Source organism: Canis aureus, chromosome 22 (genome assembly GCF_053574225.1).
Source record: "Canis aureus isolate CA01 chromosome 22, VMU_Caureus_v.1.0, whole genome shotgun sequence".
Classification (NCBI taxonomy): domain Eukaryota; kingdom Metazoa; phylum Chordata; class Mammalia; order Carnivora; family Canidae; genus Canis; species Canis aureus.
In genome coordinates this window covers 27287501-27295000 of record NC_135632.1, presented here as the reverse complement: position 1 = coordinate 27295000, position 7500 = coordinate 27287501, and the positions used below count along the sequence as shown (strand labels likewise).

Here is a 7500-nt window from a genome sequence, read left to right as displayed (position 1 = left end):
GTGAGATTTTCGTTCTTGTCCTCTTTGTCATGTTTTGGTGTTAGTCATGGTAACATAAAATGAGTTGGGATACATACCTTTTTAAAATTATGGAGCAGTTTAAACATAATAGGAATTATTAATTCCTTGAAAATTTGTTAGAGTTTACCCATTATCAAGGCACTTTCGTTTGAGAGTGAGCCACACTGTAGTGATGGAGGAAAATCTTTGATTACATTTCTGGTATTTTCTAAAATTATTGGTGTATTCAGGTTGTTTGCAGCTTATTGAATTGATTATAGAAATTTGTCTTTTCTTAGAAAACTATCCATTTCATTAATTTTCCTTTTTATTTCATTTAGATCTTCAAATTTATTGGCATAAAGTTGTGGATAATATTTCTTTTCTGCCCTTGTATTTTAAAAATCTTATTTAGGTTTGGTATTACATCCCTTTTCTTACAACAGCTAATCTTAAATGTTGTTTGCTTTCATTAATTTGTTTTTAACAACTTTTCATTGTAATATAGAATACAGATACAGAAAACTATAAAAGCAAATGTGTATCTTGGTTAATTATTATAAGACAAACATGCTTGTAATTATCACTCAGGTCAAGAAATAGAGCTTTACTAGCCACTATAGAAGCCCTTTTGTATCCTTTACTACGGCACTCTTTCTCCAAAAAATTAACCACTTTTCTGACTTTGAGAGTAATAACTTACTTAATTTTCTTTGTGGTTTTAATTTGCCCCAGTGTGCATCTCTAAACACCAGTTTAGTTGCCAATTTTGAAAACTATTTTTGTCTTTCTTTGTAGTTTCCTGTAACTCTTTCTTTTCTAGTGAAAGATCTAGTAAAGAGCTTGGGATATTTGACCTGTAGGTTTCACTACAGTCTGTAATTGCTGGTTGCATACTTATGGTACAGTTAAACATTTTCTTCTATATTTTCTTTAAATTGGCAGGTAGCATCAGAGATTGATTTCATTTAGGCTTAATCTCTTAGGTAAGATTATAGGTGCTGTTGTGTCCTTTCATCAGGAGGCACATAATATCATTTTAAAGTTGGCAGCCACTGATGCTCAAAGTCTAGATCCATTAACCCATTATTTCTTTTGCTATATGGTGATTTTGTTCTGTAAGCTATCTAGAAGTGAAATTTGTTTCAATTTCTGATTATCTAATGAGGATTCTTTTGATATAGAAAACATCCTAGATTTTTATTGTGGTCAACAAATGTGAGTTTAATATTTTGACAATATTAAGATTACCTTTGTTTCCTTTTCTGTATGCAAATTTGCAAATGTTCCACTGGGATTACTAAAGAACTTCTATTTTTCTTGTGGTTGTGATTTAAATGTTTTATATTTAAATATTAAATTTAATAATGTATTCTTTAAATGGTCTTTTTCTTTAAATGTATTTCTACTTATCAACCAAATGATGAGAGTAGGCTTGTATTTTAAAAAGATTACTTCTAGTAGTAGTCTTTTAAGGTGGTTTTATTATTTTTTTAAGATTTAATTTATTTATTCATGAGAGACACAGAGAGAGAGAGAGGCAGGCTCCATTCAGGGAGCCCGATGTGGAACTCCATCCTGGGACCCCAGGATCACACCCTGGGCTGAAGGCAGGCACTAAACCGCTAAGCCACCCAGGTGTCCCTAAGGTGGTTTTAGAGGATTGACCCATTACTAGAGACATTGAGATAATATAGTGTCTTTTAAATTTTTTTGGCATTTAAGTGAGAAATTATTACTCTGAATTAAGGCATTGGTGACAGAATGTGGGAGATAGATCCTAAAATATATAGGAAGTGGGTGTAGAAAATAAGGGAGATAAAAAGATCTAATTTCTGTTTTGTGATTACAGATTGGCAGTGTGATCAAGCATGGTTAGAATAGAGGTTGAGTTAAATCAGGTTCGTGAGCCAAGTCTGCCCTGCTGTCCATTTTCATATAACGCACAAACCAAAGAATGACTTCCTTTTTTTTTTTTTTTTTTTTTAAAGTAAGCTCTACGCCCCATATGGGGCTTGAACTCACAATTCTAAAATCAAAAGTCTCATTCTTTACTGACAGCCAGCCACGTGCCCCTGACTTTTACAGTTTTTAATGTTTTAAGTAGTAAAAAGAAAAGTGATATTTTTTGACACATAAACATTTATATTGCTAAAAAACAAAATTCAGCATAGCAAATTTGAAGATCAGTGATTCATGAATTGGACATCATCACATCTAGGCAACAGAGGAGCTCTGAGGATCTGTACAAAATGGAAGATTTTTATAGAAAGAAAGAGGTTGGGTAAGATAGTTTTTCTAACGAAGAGTAGATTGCTTAAAGCACCTTTGAGGGGAAGGTAGGTTCTTCAGACAAATTGCCTCCCTAGTGCTGACTATGTGATTCCAAATCGACTGGTTAAGGATCATGTTCCTGGGAGATGCTGAAACTGCAGTAGTTTTTTTTTTTTTTTTTTTTTTATTAAGTCTTGGTTTGCTGATGTGGGATGAACCACAAATGACTCCATTTTGGGTCTGTTTCTTTTTTAACAATGTGTAATTTAAATTTCATTGGCCATAAGTAAAGTTTTATTGTAACATAGCCATGCTTATTCATTTACAGCAGAGTTGAGTACGGTAGTTAAGACAGACACTGGCCCACAAAGCCTAAATAATTACTATGGGCCCTTTACAGAATGAGTTTACTCCTTCCTGGGAAATACCTTCTTTTTCCTTAAAAAGAAAAATTCTCATTCTCATTCAGTCTGGTGTTCATAACCAATAATTTCTTATGGGATTATTACTTTTTTGACTCCCTACATATAACTACATGAATTTAATTCTATTCATGACCATTAATTTTTGACATTAAAATCCATTTCCCATGCAAATTTTTTGGTCTATGTGTATAATTATTGAAAGCTTTTAAAGTTCATTTGATATTTGTATGCTGTTAAATCAGTGGTTTCTCCATTCAAATAGTCTTGGCCATTATTTTTATTAAATTATAATTTAAGGTGATAATTTTATATTGTACAGTTTGTTAGGTTTGTATTTTCCATAGTTTCCCTTTTTCCATGGACTCAAACTACAATTTACATAAACAAAATGATTGTTAAAGTCATCCTGAGAGCAGATCCTTTGAGGTTCTGGAAACAGAATTTTGATTTAATTAAATATCTGGTGTTAGAGTTGACTTTATTTATAAAGTCATTAGTTTATTTTTTAGGGCACTATAAAATAGAATTTTTTTTTTTTTTTTTAAAGATTTTATTTATTTATTCATGATAGTCACACAGAGAGAGACAGAGAGGCAGAGACACAGGCAGAGGGAGAAGCAGGCTCCATGCACCGGGAGCCCGACGTGGGATTCGATCCCGGGTCTCCAGGATCACGCCCCGGGCCAAAGGCAGGCGCCAAACCGCTGCGCCACCCAGGGATCCCTATAAAATAGAATTTTAGCAGAAGAAGGATTCTTGAAAAAAGGCTCATCTGGTAATACGTTTATACATAGAGAGGAATTTGGTTCTGTTAAAACAGTAGATCCTAAGATGGAGTCTTTTATGCTAAGCCCCATATCACTAAACTGAAACTTAATTACAGTTCAGGCACTCCCTAAAATGGAATTTTTTTTTTTTAAGATTGATTGATTGATTCATTCATTCATTCATGAGAGAGAGGGGGGGAGAGAGAAAGAGAGGCAGAGAGACACAGGCGAAGGGAGAACCAGGCTCCATTCAGGGAGCCCAATGTGGGACTCCATCCTCGGTCTCCAGGATCAGGCCCTGGGCTGAAGGTGGTGCTAAACTGCTGAGCCACCTGGGCTTCCCCCTAAAATGGAATCTTAAACCAGTCAATCAGGAATCCCCTAATCAGCACCAGGTAAATAATCTACCTGATAGATCCTTCTCCATCCCCTGAGGAAAGTGACTTTGCTATACCCAATTTGCTTGTTTGCCTAGCATAACTTCCTTGTTTCTGCTCCCTTCTGCCTATCAGAGTCCTTCTTTTCCTATAGCTTCTGGGAGCTCCTTTCTGTCTGTTAGGTTGGAAGCTAACCGATTATTTTTTCTTTGAACAAAGGCAATAAGATCTTTAAAATATACTCCGTTGAATTTTGTTTTTAAATTGCTGTTTTAATCATATAAATGGGTTACTCTAATCCACAAGGGAGAAAAAGTTGTATCATGGGAATTTCTAATGATACAATTTATAATAATGTTATAAAAACTAACATTGTTGTGCTGGGTAAGCAGGAAGCCAGGACTTACCCATCCTTAGGAATTCAAGATGACACTGTTGTGTTTTTGTATGGGGTTATGTCTTTCTCTGTATCTATATCTTGTCTGTCATACTTAATTTCTGACATTTATGTTGTGGCAAATTGGAATATGTTATCTTTTAATTTCTTTCATCTTCCTATAGCTGTTACTTGTATTCAGACTTAAAAAAAAAAAATGCCAGAGGTGACCACCAATAGAAGTTGTCATGAAAATCATGCAAAAAATGTATTTCCATTTGGAAGCTTATTAGCAGTAAAGCACATTGTTAGACTTTATATTTTTATTTAAAATAGTAATGTGTTGACATACAATCTTTTTATCCCATCAAATAATTACATCCAAATGAGGCTGTTAATTCATTTAAGCCGCTATGTGTCAAAGTAGCTCTGTGGAGAGGACCCATCACATTATATTTTTTGCTCAAATACCGTGGTTTCATAGCTATCTTATAAACATTGTTACGGGGAAATTTCTTAGTGTTTATTATGATTAATTATTAATTTACACTACTTACCTAGTTCTGTTATCAACAGATAAAAAAATCAATGCTTACTCTTTTACTAATGACTTAAACATTTATCAGTGCATAAAATGATTTTCATTCATGTTAAGCAGTTTTTATTTTTTATTTTTATTTTGTCCTGAAAGAGGAAAAATTTAAAAAATTTAAATTTGCTTTGATTTCTGCACTTTTAACTTTTCCTATGTGTTTACCAGTGTCTTAACTATTCCTTCTGCTTGTTTATCCTTCCTTCTATTCCTATTGTTTTTTATTCCTACTTTTTGTACTCACCAAAATAATAAAAATGGTCACTTTGTATGTAAATTATTGTTCTAAGGGCAGTTAATAATGGTCACTTCTTTTAAGGAGTTTTCTAGTCTATAACAGTCATTTATGAAATATTTTCCTAAGTAGTTAATAAAGTAAGTTGTCAAAGTTGAAAATCCGTTATCCTTTTGATAAACAAGAGTTGATTTAAGATTATCCTTTAAAATGTCATTTATGAATAGTTGCATTCTAATAAACTTTCAGGGATGGAAGAGAAAGGTATGCAAAAGGCATACATATCCTTATCAAACCCTGGACTCATAGAGGTTATTCTGGTAGTAGTATTTAAGGTGGTATTGAGGGGAGAAAAACCAGAAGTGTGACGGCAGACTCAGTAGCTATTGTAATGTCATTGTGAAAATAGGGAGAGCTTGAGTTGGGTAACGACTAGCCACGAAGAGAAGATGATGGAAATACAAGTAATGGAAATGAATTTTAAACCATTGGAAATTGGGCAGCCCAGGTAGCTCAGTGGTTTAGCGCGGCCTTCAGCCCAGGGCGTGATCCTGGAGGTCCAGGATCGAGTCCCACATCAGGCTCCCTGAATGGGGCCTTCTCCCTCTGCTCCTGTCTGCCTCTCTCTCTCTCTCTCTCTCTCTCTCTCTGTCTCTCTCTCTCTCATGAATAAATAAATAAAATCTTTAAAAATTAAAAGAAAATAAATCATTGGAAATTGCCCTTTTTTGGTAGGTAAACTATTAAATATCAGCATTTTCATATGGTTCAATTTAATGCATTCATTATCAACTAGTGTTAGTAAAGAAAAATGCAACTGTTAAATATTTAAATGAAGAAAGAAAGGTTGTATTGTAAGGAAAGGGTCAGTGACACTAGAATGGAAAGATTCTATGGAGAAAAGTTGATGTATTTTCTAACTTCCAAATTCTATATGCCCTTTTAGGAAGGATCTAGTTCAGATCCCATTTATGTAAAGTTTTTACTCAGTATCCAAGTATAAAAAATGTACTCCATGTTGGGAGAGGATAGAGAACCTTATGTATTCATTTGTTAGCAACCTTTGTTGATTTTCTAGAATGTGTTCCTGAATACCAAATAACACAAAAGAAGAATGGGCACAAAAGAGCAATTGGGTCTCTAGGGTTCTCCTCAAGCAGAATATGTTCTACTTAAGCCTCTTAGATGAAGTTCTTGCCTATAGTCCTATTCTTTTATCTTCTCACTGCCCTATAAGGACATGTACTTTGTCTAGCTTGTGAGAACTTCCCCATTGACTACATTAACTGTCAAAATCTGACTAAAGCTTCCCCAATTACTCCTTTATGAACTAACATACTGTAACTCGTTCCAAAAATTCTTTTCAAAAGATGTTTCTGGATGAATTCCTTTTCAAAGAATGGAGTAATGGGCAGCCCAGGTGGCTCAGCGGTTTAGTGCCGCCTTCAGCTCAGGGTGTGATCCTGGAGACTGGGGATCGAGTCCCACATCGGGCTCTCCCTGCATGGAGCCTGCTTATCCCTCTGCCTGTGTCTCTGCCTCTCTCTCTCTCTGTGTTCTCATGAATAAATAAATAAAATCTTTTTTTAAAAAAAGAATGGAGTAATGAAATGATAAATAGTGGACTTTGGCTAAGGACTTTCATATTGACTAATAACCTCTGTATAGTAACCTTGAGCTGCTCTTTGATTCTTAGGTTATTCATGCAATATTTTCTTACCAAATAAAATGCTCCTAATAGAGTATGGGTCCTATCTGATGTTATTGTGTCCCTTACTTTAGGAGACAGATAATGTGAAAGTTACCTATAAAAGTAGCATTTACCATGCAAACAGAAGATACTATACCCACATAGAAAGGTAAGTAGTTAGTAAATAGCTGTTGATAGGATTTAAAGGCAGGAAGAATGCTTGTCCATAGTTGATTCAACCAGTCAGTCCTCTACTGTTGAACACTTGGGTTTCCAGCATTTTGTTTTTATAAACAATATTCTAATGAATAAGATTGTATGGATTCTCAGTCCCTTATTTGAAATCCATGGAGGGACTGTGTATGTTTTGGAATTAAATTTTTTGGATTTTAGAATTGTTAATATGATACATGATCTGAAATTAGAGAATATTTCCATGGGAGGAAATACCAGGTAAACAAATAAGCTCCTGTTTCTGTTGGAAAATGTATGATTATAACATTGTTGGCTAAATAAAGACTATAAATAGCTTCATATTAATTCGAGTCAAATTTTGTTGCCAAATGACTATATCAAAATTAGGAAATTGCTGTTGGTTTTTGGAGATTGTGGACTTGTCTATGTATATATATGTGTGTGTGTACTATACATACTAGTATATTTTGGGAATAATTTCCAATATGGATTTTCTGTATCAACAGAAGCTGCATTTATAGTATTGTTGAGTATTGGCAAATTCCCCTTTCTAGTGTTGTACCTTTTTC

General features: G+C 34.2%; 1 protein-coding gene and 1 long non-coding RNA gene across 16 annotated transcripts in view; one reads left to right on the top strand and one right to left on the bottom strand.

Annotated features, from left to right (window-relative positions):
• The window catches only part of TBC1D5 (TBC1 domain family member 5), a 544964-nt gene that overhangs the window by 163301 nt on the left and 374163 nt on the right, over positions 1-7500 (top strand). The window lies entirely within an intron of this gene.
• LOC144293950 (uncharacterized) overlaps positions 1-7500 on the bottom strand; it is a 248271-nt gene that overhangs the window by 8777 nt on the left and 231994 nt on the right. The gene's annotated exons all lie outside the window — the stretch shown is intronic.